We start from the raw sequence: 23,359 nt of genomic DNA, 5'->3' as shown, positions 1-23,359 counted from the left end.
TTTTAATTTTAATAATTTCATTATGTGAATAAAATGTAAACTCCAGAAGAAAATTATGCTCATATTTGTGAATTTGTTATCATTCTTTTATTTTTATTAGACTCTAATCATTTTAGGGCAAAAGTTATTTCTTTGCTTAGATTGGAACATTAATCTATTGATGATTAAAATACGTTACATGTACATTAATGTAAGGCATGTTATTTTCCCCCTAGAAAATCATTTCTGAGAAATGGAAGAGTCGTCTTTCACTTAATTCCTTACAAATTTTATCATATGAGTAGGCATTGTCTCAATTACTTCATTTTAAATAATGTTCGTGAAAGACGCATTCATTTGAAATCTCAGTCAAAGCTAATGTTGAGTGCTTACAGTGGTTATCTGAAAAATTCCATTAAAATAAGAGATGAACAGGATTATCTTGCAATCATCAGTGCTGGGACTTCATATTTCAATTTTAAGTAGATGTTGCTGCTATATTAACAATTAATTTATAGGACAATAGAGTTAAGCTCTGTTGGAGAATCTTGCAATAAGCCAAAGCAATCACCAAGAACAATTAGAAAAGTTGGAAAACAAAACAAACGTAATACATGATTGGAAGCAATAGGGGAACTGTTGAGGCAAACAAATGCAGAAACAAATAGAGAGAGTAAGTGGGGAACCTTGGAAGGGTGAGAAGACTCTCTATCACCAGACTTTCTACCTCAAGGCATAGGTTTATTTTTAGTGCTAATCCCCTTAGATGGTTGCTAAGAGACAAAGAATTAGCAGAAACATAGGTAATCTAAGTAACTAGAGATACCCCAAAATCAATTCTGTGGCAGTCACAGTAGCTGGGAGCTGGATATGAAGGTGAGACCCCTATAAGAAGAAAGAGACATGGAAATGGGTCTGAAACTCATATAGTGTTTCACCATGAGGCTTTAGCCAAAGGAGGTTAAAAAGTCAGGCAGGAAGCAGCTGACAGGCAGAATAGAGTTCTAGACTTTCTTAATGCCAAGGTGATTGAAAATTAAAGTTCAAAACCTTCCGAGAGAATACTGGCAAATACTGCAGAATTCAGTTAGAAACCCTGAAAGGCTGCCAAAAGAGTAGAGAGGTAAACTTGTAGGTAGGTTGACCCTTCTAAAAACTGTAAGCCAAGCTCTGAGTCAGTTCAGTCATAGGCTGATAGAAAGTTCTGCCAGCCTTCCATTCACCTCATAGATGAGGGTGAACTTCATTCAGAGTCGCCACAATTTATTTTATTCAATTAATAACATTCAATCCATCAAAATGTAATAGAATGTCAAAAAGAGGGTCCAGTTAAAAAAAAAACACACACACACAATATACACAGACCCACTGATGACCCAGGTTTTGGAGTTATAAAAGATGGTTTTATAAAATAGCTGTGCTTAATATATACAAGAAAATTTGTGACAAATGGAAAATTTCACTAGACACCTTGAATCTAAAATCTATGAGAACATTTATGCAATTCTGAAATTTATAAAAGAACTAAATTTAGAAAAATTAAGAACTATATGATGCCTATGACAGAAGATTGAAGACAGCAAAAGAAGAAGCTACTTCATCCTCTGAAGAAAGATAAAACTGTTAAAAGCACTGGGCCTGAGAATGCAGAGGGTAGACACAAGGGTAAATACAAAGAGAATAAAGAATATAAGCAGCATATGGGACATAAAAGATAAATTTAATGTATGTGTAATTTAAATCCTAGAGGAGGAGACAGAAAATGGGACAGAAACATCATTTGAAGAGAAAATGACTAGAATTTTGCAAAAGTAATAAAAGATATTGAGTCACAGATCAAGGACTATGAGCCCAAAGCTCCATGAAGATAAAACCAACAACAAAATCCACAACTAGTTGTATCTTTGTAAAACTTCTGAAAACTTACAAAAAAAGAAAAACAGAAATCAATTAAGATTAACTTCAAAGAAGAAACAGTAGAAGACATAGCTGACTTCACACACACACACAAATGGAATTCAGAGAAGAATAGGATAATATTTTTAAATCATCCTGAAAGTGCTGAAAGACAGTAACTCTTATTCTATAGTTCCAGATAAATTATTCTCCAAATGTAAATAGGAAATAACATCATTTACAAACTAACATAAAACTAAATTTCAACAAATTCTTTCTCCAAGAATATCTGTTCTAAAGAGATGGAAACAAGGAAAATGATCTCAGTTGGAAAAAAGATACTTAGGATAAAAAGCAGAGTAATTAAAGTCACTATGTGATAAATATACCTGAATATTGGCTATCTAAAATAATATATTCTCCTCTAGAATTTTAAATATATGTAAAAATAACACTAATGATCATAACACAAGAAGCAGGGATGACCAGCACTTTGGGAGGCTGAGGCGAGCAGATCACCTGAGGTCGGGAGTTCGAGACCAGCCTTAGCAACGTGGTGAAACTCCGTCTCTACTAAAAATACAAAATTAGCCGGCCGTGCTGGCGCATGCCTGTAATCCCAGCTACTTGGGAGGCTGAGGCAGGAGAATCGCTTGAACCGGGGGAGGCAGAGGTTGTGGGGAGCCAAGATCCCTCCATTGCACCTCTGCCTGGTGCACAAGTGAAACTCTGTCTTAAAAAGAAAAAAAAAAAGTTTTCTAGTGCTGTCTTGGAAGTTGAAAAATAGTAATTTTTATTACTAAAATATATAATTAATAATTATTAGTACTGATTTATTTATTGATAATACCAATGACTAATAAAGCATTGATGCATAATGTATTGCTTAAAATAAGCACTAAAATACTATTAAAATAAACAAGTAAAACATTATGAGAGAGAAGTAGAATAACTGAATATTGTGAGTAAATCAAAATACGACCATAAAAGAACAAAAGGAGAACAAAAATTAGAAGAGACAATGAAAAATAAATAGCAACAAGGCAGTTAGTTATAAATGAATTATCCCTAATTGGATTAAGTTTATATGGAATAAAATGCTTAAATTTTTAAGACTGTCGATTTTTTTTTTTAAATGTACTTCTTACAAGATATCCATGATAAATACAGGGATATAACAATTCTGAAAATAAAAGAATAAAAAATACATACAAAGAAAACACTAAAAGAAATCTAATGTAACTACACTGATATCAGACAAAATGGAGTACAGAGCAAGAAGCATTTCTTTATCTGCCTTTAATGGGAACCTGCTCATTGAACATTTGATCTTAGGAAAACAGTAATGGAGTTCACGATGAATAACATAATATTGATAACATAGTAGTTATCTTTCCCTCAACCCCAGTAATCTTTCATTACAAATTATTTCTTCTGCTTTGTATATAAAATGTCTTCTTTTAAAGTACGATCCTTCTACTCATTGAAAAAAATGCCTTATATCATCATATTACAAAATAATAAGTACATTAAGTAACATAAAATAACCTCACTTCCTATTTCCCTTCATCAAAAATTTAATTTTTCTTAGCAGCCAAACTTCTGCAAGCCATATTCTGTAGCAATTATTTTCATATCCTCACCTTCTATGCACTTTTCACCCATTCCAAAATGGGTTCAAGCCATTGGAAAATGCTCACTCCTGTCACAGTGCCCCTCAGCCACTAAATCCAATGGATAGTTTTTAGTCATCTTGTTTTCCACCTACATAGCACTCAAGATTGTAATGGACTATTTCTGAAACTCTTCAAATCCTTTTCATGACACTAGTGTCCCTTCCCCCGTTTCTCACTGATTTTCTCCAGGCTGCTTTGTTAGCTCTTCTTTTTTTTTACACCACTAATAAACTAACCTTGGGTCATATTACTGGGTGAGAAATTGGCATAAATTTCATGTTACAACACACATAGACAGTCGTCAAGACCCTCTAATATTCAAATTATTTAAATAAGTAACCCTTAGCCTCCACAACTTATTACACTGAAAGTTGCATGCCAAAATATTAGTCTACATTTTTAATCAAGAAGCTCATACAAAATAAGCCAAGCCTACATCTGAAAAATAAGACTTTTAAAAACATATTTCTTCATTTTATAAACAAAATATAATAGTTTCATTCTAATTTGAGAATGAAATCTGTGTAATCCAAAACAATATCAATCCCAAATAACTGACATTTTGAAACAGTGATTAAGATCAGGAAATATTGGAAGATAAAATGCAGTTTTATTTATCAAAGCTAAGTTTGTTTACCTAATTTAGAACAGGCCCTATATAAATACATATTTACACATTTAAAGCACATGAATTTTTCTATATTAGCTCATCAGTTCTGTTTTAGTACAGAAACCAAAGCATTTATAAGTTAGGAATGGGATGCTTAGATCTGCCTGGAAGAGATTGCACAAAAGAAAAAGCCTGGATTCTTTTTAAAAACTCCCAACTTTTGATGCATTTACAAATCTAGCACATTTGGATTTGCCATTTGACTATAAGTAATGGAAGGAACATTAAAGCTATTTCTGTACAGTAAAAAATGTCAGCTAAGAATGATTTCAATGACTTAAATTTCACATGTTCTAGGAAATTGCTTATATAACAATCAGCCATTTGAAGTGGTAAAAATTCTCTGAAATCACCAGAAAATTGTTGTGTCTTAGATGGCATTCATGTATTCTAGATTCGTTGTTAACATTTGAGGGGCAGTTTCCCATTTTACTCGTTAGTGTTGTTTTTTGAAAGTCTAACTTATTTTTCAAAATTGTTGATTTATTCTAACTACTTCAGTGTTTTTAGTTTGTATTATGATAATAAAATGCCATTTTATTTCTTTTTCTGCCCCAATTACTATTTTATATCATAATACTCCAGATATATTGGTATAATACTCCCAATACTAGCAAACAATTAAACATTTTAAATTCAACACAGTTTTGTAAGCAAATGAATTATCACTATTATATGTTTCTCAGTTCCTAGAACTTAATAGGAACTCTTCTATAAATAATAATAACTCAATAGGTATATGTTGTATACCTGAAGAAACATACACAGTAATTTGATTGACCAACCTGAGAGACTATTGAGACATGTAAAATGCAACTTGTGGTCCTTGAGTGAATATATTTTCTCTACAAGCCAATCAACAACACTTGAAGCTTGGGTATTTGATAGTAGTAATTTATTAATTTTTAAAATTATTTTGACTGGCCATTATTTGAGCAACATATTATCAAATAATTCAGAAAAATAAGAAACTATATTGATAGTTCTTGTAACTATTATGTGTGCTTAAAATTAATTTAAACTAAAAAATATGCAATCACATTAACCTGAGTCTATGGAGTTAAATTAAAAACCTAAAAGTGTATCACATATATAACATATCACAAAAGTCTCTAGTAAACACAATTCGTGTTATGCTTAAATACAATTATTTACATGATTAAATATTGAATTCTGTTAATGATACATTTTAAATGTTCATAATGAATGTTTTGATTCTATGATAAAAAAATTTTAATTGTTTTGATAAATATTTATCAGAAATAATTATTTTATATAATCATATATAAAAATGTAGAAAATCAGTTTAAATGGGTATATTATATTGAATAATAAAATGACATAATAAATCTAGTAAAGATACCTCTTACTATGTAACATTAACTATTCTGAATATCTTACATACACTAAATGATTTTATTCCTATTGATACTCTAGAAGAGTTATTAATGCCTATTTTGCAGAATAGAAAACTGGAAGGCCGAGTACTATACGAGTAGTCGCCAATTCCTGTAACTGGCCAATGTACCTTAAGTTGGGCAAAATATGGTAATAGCAACAGAAGAGGGTGGAAATAGATCTTTGATACTTGTCATTTTCTAGTTCCTTTCAGTTCATATTGAATCAGTTGAGAGAAATATTTGTGCTCAGATATTTGTGTTCCATCAATATCTGCTCAGTTTTATTGAATGAAATATCAAATTTTAGGTTACTGAGAAGTCTGAATCCTTTAATAAGCAAGCATTCTATATTATCTTTAGAATGATAAAAGAAAAAATTACTGTAAACTTGTATTTGTTTTAAATTACCTCATTTATTAAATTATTTGTATAATAATCGTAGTTATATTAATAAAAATAATAAATGTATTTTTATAGATAAGAAAATATTTTCCTAATCTAAAATGTATTTTGTTATTTAGCAGGTCAAATCATTTAGTAACAAGAAAAAAGACATACTAACATTGATAGCTTATTTTACTGTGGTTTGTGTCTGTCAAATAGAAAACTTTCTTTCCCAACAAAATATTATGTGAAACATCCCAGTGTTAGCCCCCTTTAGGGGATATGGCTCCTGGCAGTCAATCTTTATAAGTTTATATAAATATGGGTATTAAATATTTTCACAATACCCATCTAAGTTGGATACAATACATTTTCTTTAAGAAATATTTTAGTGAATGTGGCAACCATGGCAAAATCATCATCATCACACAGACACACACACACACACACACACACACACACACACAGCCTCTCTCTCTCTGGAGAAATTGGCATTCCTTCACCTTGCAATAGAAGATTATCCCGGAGGCTTTCACTGAGCAATCAGAAAGGAAGATACTTGTACCCCTCAGACAAAGCACTACTCCGGAAAGAACTGGAATCCTATCAGGGCAACAGTGTTTAGGAGAAATAACAGTAATACCCATACGTGCATGTGTGAGAGTGGCAGGAGAAGAATAAAGGAACATTGCCTGCACTATGGTGGCTGAAGGGAGTTCTTTCCGAGCACGTGTGAGACAACTGCTAGTGACTGCCAGGAATTCTTGGGGCATTTTCAGATTTGAACATTTCTCCTGTACTCCTGTATTTGTCTGCCTACTTGCAATTTCCACCTGGATATTGAAGTTATCTAAACCTAACATGTTCAAAATAAAGCATCTGGTGCTCTTCAACCCACCTTATCCAACCTTGACTTCTCTATTTCTCTCACATTGTATATCCAATCCACAGGCATCTCTGATAGATCTAATTTCAACATCTATTCAGAATATGTTCATTTCTCACCACCATGTCAAGCTCTCATCTTCTTTCACTGGAGTCCTACACTAAATTTTCCCTTAACAGGTCTTCATGCTTATACTCTCTCCTCAGTCTATTCTCAACACAGATCCTTTCCACATCATCTTTGGGTTGTATCACTTCTCTGCTGACACCATCCAGTGACTCTTCATTTCATTCAGATATAATCACAGTCTTTACAATGGTCTACAAAGCACGAAGTCATCTGCCCCCACAGGACCTCTGACTCTCCTACCCTGTCCTCCCTCCCTCACTTCGTTCCAGCCACACAGGCTTCCACACTGGCCACCAGGTGTTCTCTGGCTTCTGTCTGCCTGGGATGTTCTTTCTCACAACATCTGTTCATGGCTGAATCCCACAACACTGTTGTCAAAGTTTTGCTCAAATGAAACCTCTCTTAACCATTAATACCAAAATCGTTTCTAAAAATGTTTTGTACCTTTCCCCCCACTCTAAATTCTCCTTATTCCATTCTAATGTAGCATTTATGCCTCCGTAACAGACTATAAAATTTAATCATTTATTGTCTTACTCTCTCCCCCATTAGAATTTATGTTTCACAAGGAAACAAAATATTATCTTAGTTTTTAAAAATTGGTTTATATCCAGTTCTTTCTACCGAATGGATAAAGAATCTCAGTTGTAACAGGAAGGCATTGATAGGGAATGTATTAAGAAGTGAAAAAAAAAAAAGAAAAAAGAAAAAGAAATAAATGAGAACCACTGAAGTCTCAGACTTGATACCATAAAAATAAGATGAGTTTGTCTCCTGCTGAATGAATGAATGGATAACTAGATCAAGGAGAGCTGGACATACAGAGTTAATGGCGTCATTGATAAGGTGCTCCCAAACATTTATGGTGAGGAAACAATCAACTGATTGTTTTGTTTGTTTGTTTCACTTTGCCTATGTAACCACAGAGATCAAACAGTACATTTGGGTTAAGGTATTTTCTGTAAATATTTTTTAAATGTAAGAAAGGCACTAAAACCAGCAGAGACATATGCTCCTTCTAAATGACAAATGAGGCCCTTTGTGCAACCATGACATTTTTCATATTGTATTTTCAATGTATGTTATACTTTATATAGATTTTTTCTAAAAAGTTATCTGAATTACATCATTGTTAACATAGTTGTACGAGGTTTAGTTTCTATTCTGTGGAAAACTAAAAAAATACGTATCTGCATTAAATGAAAATAATTATATATAAAATTCTGAATTAATTTTTGCAACAATATGTAAATAAGCATGCATGACTATGCCTTCTAAGGCACGATAACAGAACCACAGAAAACCCTCTGTAAAATGGACCATTGAATAGGAGGAGCATATCATCTTTATTTTTCTACACCAACATACAGCATGATGTTAGTACATACTTTTGAGGAACATAGGGGGAAATATATTGAACCAGTATGGCTTTTTGGAGATAAGGTAAAACTAACTAGTCTATATGAATTGGTGTATAAAGAAAGCCAGACAATGTAAAAAACAAACCTATCCAATAGGTTTTATTAATTGTTGCTTTTGGAATGGTACAATAGCTCAGCTGTTATCTATCAATGGATATACTAACTTGACAATACATGCTATATAAATGTACTGAATTAAAAAATAAAAAATAATAATGTTCCTTATGAAAACACACCAGACAGACTTATCTTGACCTTAAGAGAGCAAAAGTTCTATTTTGATTTTTTGAAATCTTTTTTTTTTAATTTTCTGCTTTTATAATTGATTTAATCTTGATTTTATTTGGGGGAAACTGCAGTAAGGTGTACAGATATGCAAAGCTGTACCTACATAGATAAATAAGTGATAAATGGGTAAACATTATATAGTAGTTTAACAATTATAGAGAACATTCATAGTAGTGTTTATATAAAATGCAACCCCTAGTCCATTAAGGCAACTTACTAGTAGAGTTTCAGAAGAAAGTGTTCTAAGTTGGAAACAGGATTGGAATAATTATTTTGCTTCAGGACAATGTCTTAGGCATCGTTTAGTTTAATTTTTAAAAATCCAGCATTCACCATGCCCTGGATACCCAAAGATGTAAAAATCAAAAATGAAAATAAAATCCTGGGACACAATTTTCAATGTGAGCGCAGAGCTTTTTTTTTTTTTCACATTACAGAAAATAGCTCGAGCTATAGTATTATGTGATATTTGGAAGGGTGGAAGAAATATCTCGGAAATACCGATTTGCCTCAAATTTGGCAAATGTTTAAAACTGATATCATACACTAAAAATCAGAGTAATTAGATCACCTCATGTAGCTACTTAGTATAGTTTAAAGTATCACTGATTAGATGGTAGATTTATTTATTGAATTTTTGTTAATCTTAGGAAACAAACTCATCTAATGTCTTCTGCATCTTATTTGTATAGTATCAAGTCTGAGACTTCCGTGGTTCTCATTTTTTTCCTTTTCTTTTTTTTTACTTCCTGATACATTCCCTATCATTGCCTTCCTGTTACTACTGAGATTCTTTATCACTATTTGGAGATATCCCTAGGATATTTCCTTTCAGTGCAGTACAGATTCTGCCGGTCAGTTTTCTCTTTAATTTGCAACCTCTGAGATAGTCACAAAAACTGCTAATTAAAAGCAACTGAAAATAGTCTGACTCACAGATGCAGCTGGGTTGAGCTGAGTGGAAGGGTAGCTTAGATAATCGTTTGCTAACATCTTAATTTACTTTTAATGAAGAAGGTAAAATCTTATATTTAATTTACATTTGTTTTTCCCTTTAATTATTTGTTATACCAAATTTTCACTTTTTTAGAACTAAACCTTGTAGAGTTATATAAAAAGTTACACGTTGTTTAATGTTATTGCATTCTCCATTCCTACAATAATGAATTACTTTAATAAATACAGCTTCAGAATCTTCAAGGATCCACATTATTGTCTATTATAAAAGCAGTAATAATTGTAAGTGCTGTAAAAATGTTAAAGAAAAATAACTTCAAAGAGTATGGTTATTAATTTATTACATAATTGTCCCTCAAATAGAATATGACAATGTTATAATTGAAACAAAAAAGTTTTTATCCTCTATGCCTTCCTTTCCATGGTAATTTTACATGCATAAGATTTTAACTCTAACTACCAATCAGGCAATTGTAAGTAACTGTTAAATTTGTACTGTGGACTAAAATATACATAACAAAATTACAAGAAGACTATCACACTGGCTAGATATACATTTTAAAAATATGAACAATTTTAGGTTACATATGATGCTTTCATCTTGAATATTACATGAATTCATACGGTACTTTTATAAGACATATTTGTGGAATTGATCTCATCTTATAATACTTATTTACATATTATTTTAGCTTTCAAACTTGTACAAATAGCTATTTCAAATATCTGTGGCTTATTTTATAAAAAGAGCATAATAAATTGGATTGAAAAAAAAATCTTGTAAGTTTATTCAGTTTCACCTTGGAAGTCCATACTGGGAATGTTTCTGGTGAAAATGATATTGAGAATGCTCAGTGGTTACCCAAATAGATCAAACTATAAGGTCATATTTACCTTCATGAATTCACCATTATCATGAGTTTGGTCCTGATGGCTTAGGATCTTGATCTCTTCTGTATCGCAGAGTGGATTGAAAATAAAGAAGCTAATTCATATTGACAAAAGGCATAATGCATCAACGTAAAACCCAGAATATCAACATATTAACTTAAAATCAATTTATTTTAAAAGTAAATAAAGAGCTGAATTGTCTATGAAACTGTCAGACACATTTTTGCCCTGAATAAGTGGCATGCTAAAACACAATTACCAAAATGCTTTTCATTAAGTAAAGTATTAGCAAAGGGAGTAATAGATATTGTTAAAGGGGTGGCCTCTGTGATACTTACATGTCATGATTTAAATAGTTTAATTTTGTATCAGTGTCACATTGAAGAAGCATATTTCAATGAAAAACGAACATCAAAAACTTTCTTTTTCTTTTATGGTTAGACCGGTAATGTGCCGACATTATAACAAGGTTTGAGAGTAGCACATCTCACACATGTGCATGAACACCCAATCATTATGCTCATGAACTACAAAAAGATCAATCAAAAACATTTTTAAAAATTAAAATGGTTTCTTGCTTTAAGATTGTTATGCTAGGGGAAGATATAGCTTATAGCAATATTTCTGAAAACCTTTAAAAAGGCTCTGCTCATGCCTTCAGGCTTTTAGAGTCTAAAAAATTAGAAGATCAAGAGGTTTATGTCCTCCCCAGGGCAAAGAGTTCTGGGGTATAGAGTTCCCTAAGAAATAGTTTTAGTTCTGCTACCACTGCATTTTATTATTAATGTGATGGTATTGATGTTGCCACTACTGCTGCTGCTGACGATGATGATGATGAAAATGATGCTGATGATGTTGATAATAACGCTGAAAACCATCCACCTTGGCTCTTGTTATCTGTCTATCTGCCTCCTTTACTATTTTTTTATGGATGTGTGTTGTTTTCACCCTATGTATTTTCTTCCTATTCTTAAAATATATTTGTGTTGTTATCTCTCTACCTACTTTCCCTGTAATCATATATGTGAATACACACACACACACACACAAACATACAACACATACACACACCTATGACTGAAGAGACTTAAGATTTTTTTTCCATTTTCAGAAAACTCAGGGCCTGAAGGTTTAAAATATTGCCATATTTCCACCATTGAACAGAAGCACTTCCAGAATTCAAATCTTGACTATCTTTCTGTAAATGCGTGATTCTTAACTACTATAATATCATGCCTCTTCAAAGTCCAAGAATAGCTTTATTTCATTAATATTTATCTACTATTTTTACCAACTCAACTTTCTGATCTTGCAGTCCATTAACTTGAATAGATTAGATTATCCAGACCCTCACTCTGGTATCACTGTTTTTGAACTCTGAGTATTTCTGAGTGTAAGTAGGCAAGCATCCTGCTGATTTAGCATCAATACTTCATTATTGATATCCTTACTCTGAATTTATATTTTACCTATATGTTGTTGTCTTCTCTGTACCAGTTTTTTCAGACAAGTCGAGGACACTCGTTCCAAAACCGTATTTAAAGTGGCCATGTCCCAGCTACTTATGTCTGGATCTTCCTCAAAACTCGTACTTATATGCCTTTATCAGTAAGGATTGTCAGGAGAGAGAAACCACAGAGTGCATGAAATGATTTGGATAGAATCTATATGATTATTATCGTATAATATGTATATGTCTCCATCTATGAGTATATACGTATACACACATATCTGTGTGCATATAATATGTCATATATTATATATATATATATAAATGAACTATAATGGGGAATAAAAGTAACATGGTAATGAGGGAATGGTAGTAAGAAGTAAAGAGAACTTTTCAAAATAAAAGAATAGAGGGTATAAGGAGCAGCCATGCTTCTAGGGGTAATGTAGGGTACTTATGAAAGAGCTTCTCTCCCTACCCTTGAGGGCTGAGTTTCAGACCTTGTTGGAGAGAGAATCATTGCTGCTTACTGGATGGTGGAGGATTTGATGAGGTTCCATGTCCGGGAACTTTTTGTCTTGTTAAAAATTTACTGCCCAGAACTTCCTAGAAATCTGCTTAGAGTGATGGGGAATCAAATGACTTGTATTTTATTATTATTATTTGTTTACTTCTTTATTACCACCCATATAACTTGACACAAATTAATCTTGAGTTCTATTCCTAGCTATAATTAGTAACTCATGTCATATATCATCACTCGTTGACAACTATACAAATTTAACAAATTATAAAAACAGCGATTGAATTAAAAAGAACTGATTGGAAGCATTAGAAAGCACTGAAGTACCAGAACTTGAGGAAGAGGACTATAAACACATGTATCAAATTTGCATTCAGAGCAGCCTTTCCCCCTGAGACTATTTGCTGATTTTATCTTCAGGTTGTAGAGGCTGAGGAGTGAGTGTAGCTTGGAGTTTGTGTTGTTTTCACTGAGCTGGGGAAACAGACATTAGAGTTCATGGATAGCACAGCATCCAGGAATGAAGAGGCCGGAATGGCAGAGAAATGGAATCCTGGAAGTTGAACTAGGCCTTTTGTATATAGCTCTCCTATGAGAAATTTATCAATTCCTAAATTGTACCTTTCCAGAGCAAAAGGTTAAAACAACAAAGCAAAAATCTGCTCAATGGATGAAAATCATACTGAAGTTTTGGCAGTCTCAGAGTGCTAGGATGGAAATCAGTATAAGTGAAAGCCTAAGGAGCTCAGACCCCCCAAGCCACCCAAGTTTATAGCTGATAGTCCTAAAGGAATATGCCCTAAGAGAAAGGACAAATAAGAAATAGAAGAACCTTCACAAAACTTAGAGTAAAGCTTCAAGTATTTGTAGTCTCTGTTGGAGTAAGGTGTTTTGTGTATATGCTATCTGTGTGTAGGAACCAAAGTCTTCTCTGAAGGATGATAATATGATCCAGAGATCATACAACTTTTCACATAAAGTACTCAACATTTTACCAAGCACACCAGCAAACAGGACTAAATGAAGAAGAATTTTAAAAGACACAGAAATACTCAAATATAAATCAGATATAAATAACTATGATTAAATGATAAGAAAATGGTCTCTGTTAAGCCTCTACAACCTGAAATATATATATATAATACAATACTAACAAATAGAAGCTCTAGAACTGTAAAATTAGCAAGCCACTTGAATTACATTAATAATTCACTACAATGCAAGGGAAAATGATGACCTTTCCAAGAACTATATTGGAATAATATACCATATGGAAAAAAATATTACTTCTGATTCACATCATGTACAAAATCAATTCTAGATGGATCATAAACTGAAACAAAAATATAAAAGGTGAAACAATAAATTTTCTGCAGTTTTGCATAGAGATGACATTCGGATAGGTTAATATTTCCTAAACAGAACATAATTATTTGCCATGAGGAAAAGGACTTATAAATTAGACTTTATTAAAATTTTTAAAAATCTGTTCATCAAAAGACAATTTCCAAAGAATAAGTGGAAATCTAAAGACTAGGACAAGATATTTGCAGTACAAATAACCAAAAGAAAACATACAAACATAAAGAATAACTATAAATCAATAGTGAAAATATAGACTATCAAAGATAAAAAGGAATAAACAAATTGCACAGTCACTTTTTAGATGTTATCTAAAATTAACCTTCGGAATATATGCTCAACGTATTTACTCAATACAAATAAAGTCACAATGAAATATTGTTATAACAGTATTTGAATAGCTAAAATTAAATAAAAATTAAATACCAAGTGTTAGTAGGATTATACAGTAACAGAAACTCTCATATACTTCTGGTGAAAGCATACATTTTTACAACCACTGTGAAATTCTTTAGTAGTATCCACCAACATATGTAAACTTATGACTCATCAATTGAATTCCTAGATATATACCCAGAAAAAATCTTTATATATGTCACCAAAGATAAGAATATTTAAAGAAGCAATATTCATGGCACCTAAAGTATAAATGATCAAAATTACCACAACACTAAAATGACAAAGTGGGATGGATACATAAATTCTAATTATTCTCACAATTGAATAGTATACAGCAATAAGAAATAACAACCTGTGACTACGTACAGCACAGATAAATCTCATAGATCTTGATTTGTTAAAAAATTTACAAATAGAATATTGCACACTGAAGACATTCAAAAACAAGCAGAGTCTATCATGGTGGTAGATGCCAGAATACTGATTACATTTCCGAGAGGCCTAGTGACTGAGTAGAGGCATAAGGGAAGATTCCGGAGGCATAATGTTTTACATCTTGATATAGTTAATACTTCCACAATATTCTTTTTAAAAGTACAAGTAGCATTTGATGCTTACTATTTATTCATTTTAATATACAGATGTTATATTTCAATTGAAAAGATAAGTATAAAATTCCTTTGTGCATATATGTGTATACATATGTATAAAATTCCTTTACATATGCATATACATATATATAGAGAGAGAGAGACAGAGAGAGAGGATCTTGTTCTGTCACCCAGGCTGGAGTGCACTGGCACAATCACTGTTCACTGCAGACTTGACTTCCCTGGCTCAAGCAATCCTCCCAGCTCAGTCTCTCTGTAGCCGAAATTGTAAGTGTTCAATATCACACCCAGATTACTTTTTTTGTATTTTTTGTAGAGATGGGTTTTTGCCTTATCTCATTTCTTAAGATTGATATTAAATATTAGGATGAGTATACAGATTTCTGTGTTTTGCAATGCATTTGAAAGTTAAACTCTTTGAGTATTTGGGAGTATATTTATGGTGGAATGCAAATCACTGTGTTCCCAAGGTGACTTGTTTTTTCTTAGCATATTTACAATGTTATCTTATTTCATTTATCAAATTTTATGTGTCTGAAACAAAATCATGTCTATGGAAAAATTTTAAGAATACCAATATGGATGTTTAATTCCCCTATGATCCATCATTAAAAGTTAAATTGAAATAAAACAGAAATGAATAATGTAGAGAAATTTTTCTTAGTGCTTTCACATTCAGTATTTTATGTTGATAGGAAATTTTTTTTAATAATTAAGATTTTTCTATTAATCTCTGATTAAAAATTTATACACTATGCTAAAGTAATGATGGAATTTGAAAATCACTGATTTCAAAGGACAAGGTACAGCTGAACTTTGAGAGGAAATGGAAGATAATATGTCACATTGAAAACAAAATAAAATTTATTTATTTATTTTGAGACAAAGTCTCCCTCTGTTGGCCAGGCTGGAGTGGTGCAATCAGAGCTCACTGTGACCTTCTCCTCTCCAGGTCAAGTAATCCTCCCACCTCAGCCTCCAGTGTAGCTGGGACTACAGGCATGCACCAAAATGCCTGGCTAATTTGTCTATGTGTATATATATATATTTGTATTTTTTGTAGAGACACGTTTTCACCAGGTGGCCCAGGCTAATCTCAAACTCCTGGGCTCAAGCGGTCTGCTTGCACCGGCCTCCCAACGCGTTGGGATTGCAGGCATGAGCCACCGTGCCCAGTGAAAATAAATTAACATTTTCTATTTTCTCCTCTTGACCTTGTCTTAAAAAGTAAAGAGCTAATAGTCTGTATTGATAGTTATGTACAGACCCATATGCTTTATTATCTGGGCTTGGACTTTATTTATTTCTTTTTTGTTGTTATTTAGCAAATGGTAAATAAAAGGTGTACACAATGTACCTGCCCCTTAGATTGATAGAAAAGTTTGAGATGGCTCCTCTCCTAGTTAGAAGATCACATTATTTACTTAATAGTTGCTTGACAGGTACAATTGGCAGGGACAGGCTTTCCCAAAAATTGTTTGGAGTATAATCTAACATACAGTAGTAGAGTCAGTTGAGGTTTCAAATTGATGTATTATAATATGTAAGCACATTTTTTGCTGGTGTTATCATTTATCATCAATCAACTAAATTTATAAAATGTTAATTTTTTACCAAAATATAAAGATCAAGCATTCAAAAAGAAATGAAAATAATTCGGATTGTTCTGTTGATGTTGACTGGTAATTTAGTATTTTATAATTATACTTTAAACTTCGTGCTTCTTTTTATCAAGAATAAAATCACATTCAATCTTCTAGTTACCTCCAGGTTGGGCCCATGCTTTTCAGGGATTGCTAATGTTTGCAACTAATGCTGGCTTTTTTTTTTTTTTTTGAGATGGAGTTTCGCTCTTGTCACCCAGGCTGGAGTGCAGTGGCGCGATCTTGGCCCACTGCAACCTCCGCCCCCTGAGTTCAAGCGATTCTCCTGCCTCAGCCTCCCGAGTAGCTGGGATTACAGGCACCTGCCACCTCACCCGGCTCATTTTTGTAGTTTTTATTAGAGATGGGCTTTCACCATCTTGGCCAGGCTGATCTTGAACTCCTGACCTTAGGTGATCCACCCTCCTCGGCCTCCCAGCATGCTGGGATTACAGGCGTGAGCCACCACACCTGGCCAGCTAATTCTTCCTGAGTGCTTACTGTATGCTGGGGATTTTGCATTATTTTTATTTGTTTTTCTAAAATCAACATATTGAAGTTTAGTCATTCTAAAATTTAATTAATGAAAACAATTGTTGCAATGGTGTTTTCCTTTTTCTAATTAGAGATAAACATGCCATAGGTTTCTAACACTAGTTTTCCAATTGCCTTATAATTGTAATTCAAGATACTGATTTTAAAACATATATATCACATGGATTTCTTAGTAACTAAAAGAAATGATTACGATGTCATTATGAATTATTTGCTAGTTCAAGTTGGAAGGCATTTGAAAATGTCAATTATTAGCTCATCAATAATTACTTTTGCTTACTTTTTTCATCCTTTAGGTATCTCTCAATATGTCTACTGTGTAAAAATTAAAATCAGTGTAAAACCATTACTATTAAAATGACTATCTTCCTCAAATTAATATGATAATTCAATGAAATTTAAAAACCTTCAAATGGTATATCTGATAGAATTTGGCGAGCTGATTATACACAATGAAGAATGTCATCATAGAAATATATAAAAATATGCAAAAATATCAAATACATAGGAAATACTTTTATATTGTGCAACATAGCAAACTTTAAAGCTATAAAAAATCATAAATTATGCCACTGAGGCAGGTAAGAGAATATGATTATGAGTAGAATAAAGACAGTTATTTCATATTTTATACGTTTATGTGTCAGTTTTCCTTTCTTATAAAAGGAGAATGTATTTGCATGTTGTTTGTACAATTTGAAATTTAAAAGAAATAGGGCTATTTGCTAACATTTCTGAGAGCCTGCTCTATGGCAGGAATTATTCTTGGTGTTTGCAAAGGTCTTGACTCATTGAGTTCTCACAACAATCTTATGCTTCAGAAGGGAAAATCAATGCTAGAAAAATGGACTGCCCAAAGTTGCACAGCATGGAAGTGTCAGAACTGAGACTTGAATCAGGCTGGCTGGCTACGTTTGCTACACTGTTAATCATTACATAACACTGTTTCTCTACATAGAGTTTACTTGAGCTGAGAAGGCATAATACCCAGGATATATTATGAACATAATTAAACTAAGTTATAGAAAAAGATTTATAAATATGTTAAAGTTTCCAAAAATAGGGTACACACACCCCTACACACACTACATATATGGAGACAATTCCCAAAGAATCTAGAATAATTTAAAATAAACTAATACATAATAAACTGCTAATAGAAACCCAGGCTGATGGGACTAGGTTCTCTCCTCATGTTACTACAAAGCAGGCTATGTTGCCATCTTGAGGTATCAGCTAGGCTGAGTTCTCATCTGGAGGGCTGGGGGAAGAATCTCATTGGAAACTCTTTCAGATTGTTGGGAGAGTTCATTTCTTTACAGTTGTAGGACAAAGGACTTCATTTTCTTGTTGACAGCTGCAGCCCTCAGCTCCTAGATTCCACTTGCCCTCATTTCCATGTGTTCCATTCTGCCAGCAATGCAGAATTTCTCATGGTTCAAATCTCACTCATAGTTTGAATATATCTTACTTCACTTTCTCTGTTTGCTAAATCTATATTTAGAGGGCTCATGTGATTGCAACTGGATCACCCAGTACTCTCCCTGTGTTAAGGTCAGCTGATATGGGATCTTAATTTATCTTTGAAATCCATTCCCGGCAGGAAAGTTAGCACACAAAGGTTACCAGAGCTTCAGCTGATCTCAGAGGGAACATCAACACTAGTCATTCCACTAACAATAGCATCAGTGACTGCTTTCCTAACATAAATCACTTTTTTTGCCCAAACTTCTCATTTGCTTTTGAGTGGTTAACTACCATTAGCGCAAAATTTGGCGGCTCCCTTATAAGTTAGCATATATCACCTAACTAAATCAGACAGTGGAAACTTGATATTGGCATTCAAAGCATAGTATGGCCTCCCTAGCTATATTGCCAGAATATATTCATTTCTCATACATGTACAAATTACATATCCCAGTCAGTTAACTTGGACCTATGGCTATTTGCTGCCTCCAAGTATTAATCAAGCAATGTCATCTTCCTTGAATGCACTTTCTCCCACATGGAAATATTTATTTTCTACAGTCCAGTTGTAAGTGCCATCTCTCTTCAGTGACATCATTTTTTTTGCTTTCATTTGATAGTAATAATTTTATCATTGCTTTGTTTTGCCTTTTGTGATAACACTGATATTTCATAGATTAGGTTTTGTTTATTTCTCTTTCTCCCACCTTGATCTCACTTTTTCATGGCACTTGGATGTTTCTCTAATAACTCCCAGAAAAGTATTTGAGGGAATGCAATAGAGGTATAATAAATGAATGTTTAATGAATATATAAATGATTTAATTGAATTCTGAAATATAATAAAGTTTTTGCTTTACAGGTGGAAAGATTAGATTTAAAATAAAGGTTATTTTAATAAATCATTATTTCACTCATATTTATTATTAAAGAATAGTTTAATATGTATTGGACATGTTATTAAAGAAGAGTTAAATGTATTTCAGACACACTATTATGGGATAATTTAACATGCACCAGGCGTTACATCCCTAAATTATGTTAAGAAAACCAGTTCTTACCAAGTGAAACTTACTAGTTTCAACACATTCTAGTTTAATCTACTTTTAGTCATTTATTTTTAATAGCAGAATCTAGTATAAAATTAACAAATTTAAATGGATTTTCATCTTACATTAGAGTTGCCATACTTAGCAAATAAAAATATAGGAAAACCAGTTAAATTTGAAATTTAGACACACAGTGAATAATGTTTTACTATAGGTATCTCCGTTATACATACTTACAGGTAAAAACTTCGTTGTTTATTTTAAATTCCAGTTTAGCTAATGTTCTGTATTTTATCTGGCAATCCAATACTTAGAGCACAGTTTTATCTTGAGATTTTAAGAAATCTGCCCTTTTTTTTTTGCTTTTGTTTACTTTTTTAAGATTTGCAAAACAAAAGTTTAAGTATTTAGGGTAATAATGTGTTTTTAATAGTTATGGCATTCTGCATATAATTAAGCCAGTTGCTTTTTAAATTGTAAATATTCCCAGAGGCAAAAATATAGAAGTTCACATAGTTTTGTGGTCATTTTTAAATACTGATGATACATATTTATGTGCATGGAATCTGCAGAAAGTTGAAAGACACTATGAGGTATTCCAAAACTTTAAAAACAAATAGTACATACTGCTAAGCACACATTATCTAGCAAACACTAAAATTCACTTGTGTACTATGCTGTTCCAGCAATAGTATCATATAAGCCCAGCATTTCCCAAACAGATTGAAGACACTGTAGCTCCACGCTTGCCTTTCCTGTGAATGGAAATGGAGACTGAGGAGGGCAAGTTCACATCAGCTAGCTGAACTCAGGAAATGCAGAACTTAATCGTGGTGTGGCAGATATTAGCATTCTGACATTCAGACATGACCTTTCAGGGCTTAAAGTGACTCATTTTTCAAAAACATAAAATAGGAACAACTTCAAATGGATTCTTTTAAGGCTTGCATGAGAATACGTATGTGAAAATTTCATTAAAATGCACCTTATTATGAATGTTATTTTAACACACTAGTGGTTCATTTGCTATTTAGTTGAAATATAACCTCTAATAATTGATTTTAAAATGTTTTTCATGCATATTAGTACCGGGTATTTAATTTTAACTGTTTTCAAGTAATATTTTGGAAAAATACAGTATTTATTACTAATTCAGATGTAAACATCTTATAGAAATTATTACTCTGCTACTGACCAAGAGTTTATTAATAGAAATATGCTAGCTTAAGGTAAACGAATAAGCAGAAACTTTGTATTGTATCATAACCATTTGCATGCCCACTGTGTATATTGGTTTTTAAATTAATAGACTCTTTTTTCAAAGTGATGTAATATTTACATACAAATTGAACAGAAAATACAAAGAGTTCCAATATACTCCAGACCCCTGCTCCTTTAAACTCCTTTTATAATAACACCTTCCATTAGTGTGATATATTAGTTATAATTGATGAACCAATATTAATAAATTATTATTAATGAAAGTCCACAGTTTATATTAGGGTTTACTTTTTGTTTTATACTTTTGTATGAGTTTTGTCAATTGTAGTGTCATATATCCACCATTACTGGATAATGCAGAATAGTTTTGCTGCCCAAAACAACTTCTGGGCTCTTCCTATTCACTTTTCTCTCCCTGCCCTTTATTTTTACATCTCTATAGTTTGCCCTTTTCCAGAATGTAATATTGTTGGAATCACGCAGTTTGCAGCCCTTTCAAACTGGTGTCTTTCACTGAGCAATATGCATTTAATGCTCCTTCATGTATTTTCATGGTTTGACAGCTCATTCCTTTTATTGCTGAAAATATTGCATTGTACCGATGTTCCATAGTTTGTTTATCTATTCACCCATTCAAAGACATCTTGGTTGATTCCAAGTTGTGTCATATATGAATAAAACTACTATAGACACTTTTGTGCAGGTTCTTGTGTTTGAAGGTGAGTGGTACATTCAAATCTTTTGCCCACTTATTAATTGCATTGTCTGTTTTCTTTTTGTTGTTTTTAAAGGTATTTTGTATTTTTTGATAAACGTCCTTTATCAAATATGTACTTGTAAATATTTTCTCTCACTTTGTGGCTTGTCATTTTATTCTCTGAACAGTGTCTTGCAGGGCATACATTTTTATTCTAATTTAATGTGTCAATTATGTTGGGTCTTTGCATTTCCATATAAACTTTAGAATCAGTTTTTCAAAATTCACCAAGTAACTTGTGTTTGCATTGAATCTATGGATCAAATGGTGAAGAACTGAGATGTTAACACTACTGAATTTTTCTATTTCTGAATATTTGGTATCTTTCTATTATTTAGAAAAGATTTCTTTGATTTATTTCATTAGAGCTTTACAGTTTTCATCAAAAAGAACTTAAACATATTTTGTTAGATTTAAATTTAAGTTGTTTATTTTTCATGCTAATATAAATGGTGTTCTGTTTTAATAATATTTCTATTGTTCATTGATGATATATAGTAAATCAACTGACTTTTGTATGTCAATATTGCATTCTGCAACTTTGCTATAACTGCATATTAGTACTAGGAAGTTTTTTTCCAATTGTTTTGGACTTTATAGACAATCATGTCATCTGTCAGCAGTTTTATTTCTTGCTTCCCAATCTTTACCTTTTATTTTCATGACTTGTCTTGTTGCATTAGCTAGAAATGATGAGTGGGCATCCTTGCCTCATTTCCTATCTTAAAGGGAAAACACCCAGTTTCTCACCATTAGGTATGATGTTACTATAGGTTTCTTGTGGATATTCTTTATGAAGTTGAGTAAGTTTCTCTCTATTCCAAGTTTGCTGAGAGGTTTTGTTTTTAATCATATATGGGTATTGGATTTTCTCAAATGTCTTCTCGGCATCTATTTGATATACTCATATAATTTTTCCTCTTTAGCCTGTTGATGTTATGGATTAAATTGGTGTTCAAATGCTGAAACAGCCTTGCATACCTGGAATTATGTAGATTTGTTTTTAAATTTTTATTAGTTGAATTTTGTGAACTACTTTAATAATTGATGTATAAAAACTTAAATGTTTATATGGATTGTTCATTATACAATCTGGACTCCCTGCCCCAGATGGTTCCAGTTGAATTTAATAACACCTTTATTTAGCAAAAAAAATTCATTGAGTATTTAAAATATGAAGCATGGTAGTAGTTACTAGTAATGCGTTGGTAAGTAAGAAATAGTACCGAAAACTTTCCTGGAGTTTTTATGATGTGTAGGAGACAGAAGATGAACTAAAATTTCTACAATGCTATGAAAGTATTTTGAATAGTACATAGGTATCTTCAGAGACAAATGAGGCTCCCAGAGATTGAGCTTAAATGGAGTCTTGAGGCAAGTTTCTGAGGTAAATGATATACTACAAGGAAGAAATAAGATACAAAGATTTAAATGTGATAGCACTTCCCCATTTAGTAAGAACACACCTTAAAGTGTGAAAGGAGTTAAAAAACATTAAAATGAAAAGAGGTGAGAATATACTGATGGTTGAATCATGGAACAGGTCTTAAAGACAGATTTGTCTCTCTAGTTTATGAATTAGAAAATTTTTTGAAAACTAAAAAAAAAAGCCACTAAAGGTTAAGGTGGTAAACACCATGTTCATACATGTAATTAAGAAATATTAACTTAGAAATAGAAATATCCTCCAATCCAATGATCCCATTACTGGCTATATACCCCAAATAAAACAAATTGTTCTCAGC

General features: G+C 32.3%; 1 non-coding gene across 1 annotated transcript; it reads right to left on the bottom strand.

Annotated features, from left to right (window-relative positions):
* Positions 1-11,012: 11,012 nt before the first annotated feature.
* LOC115831961 lies at positions 11,013-11,116 on the bottom strand. The gene has a single exon (XR_004027446.1). It is a non-coding gene; the product is annotated as a small nucleolar RNA U13 (small nucleolar RNA).
* Between the last annotated feature and the right edge of the window lie 12,243 nt (positions 11,117-23,359).

The sequence above is a fragment of the Nomascus leucogenys genome, chromosome 20 (assembly GCF_006542625.1).
Source record: "Nomascus leucogenys isolate Asia chromosome 20, Asia_NLE_v1, whole genome shotgun sequence".
NCBI classification, from domain to species: domain Eukaryota; kingdom Metazoa; phylum Chordata; class Mammalia; order Primates; family Hylobatidae; genus Nomascus; species Nomascus leucogenys.
The sequence above is the reverse complement of the archived record's forward strand: the minus strand, read 5'-3'. Positions and strand labels throughout refer to the sequence as shown.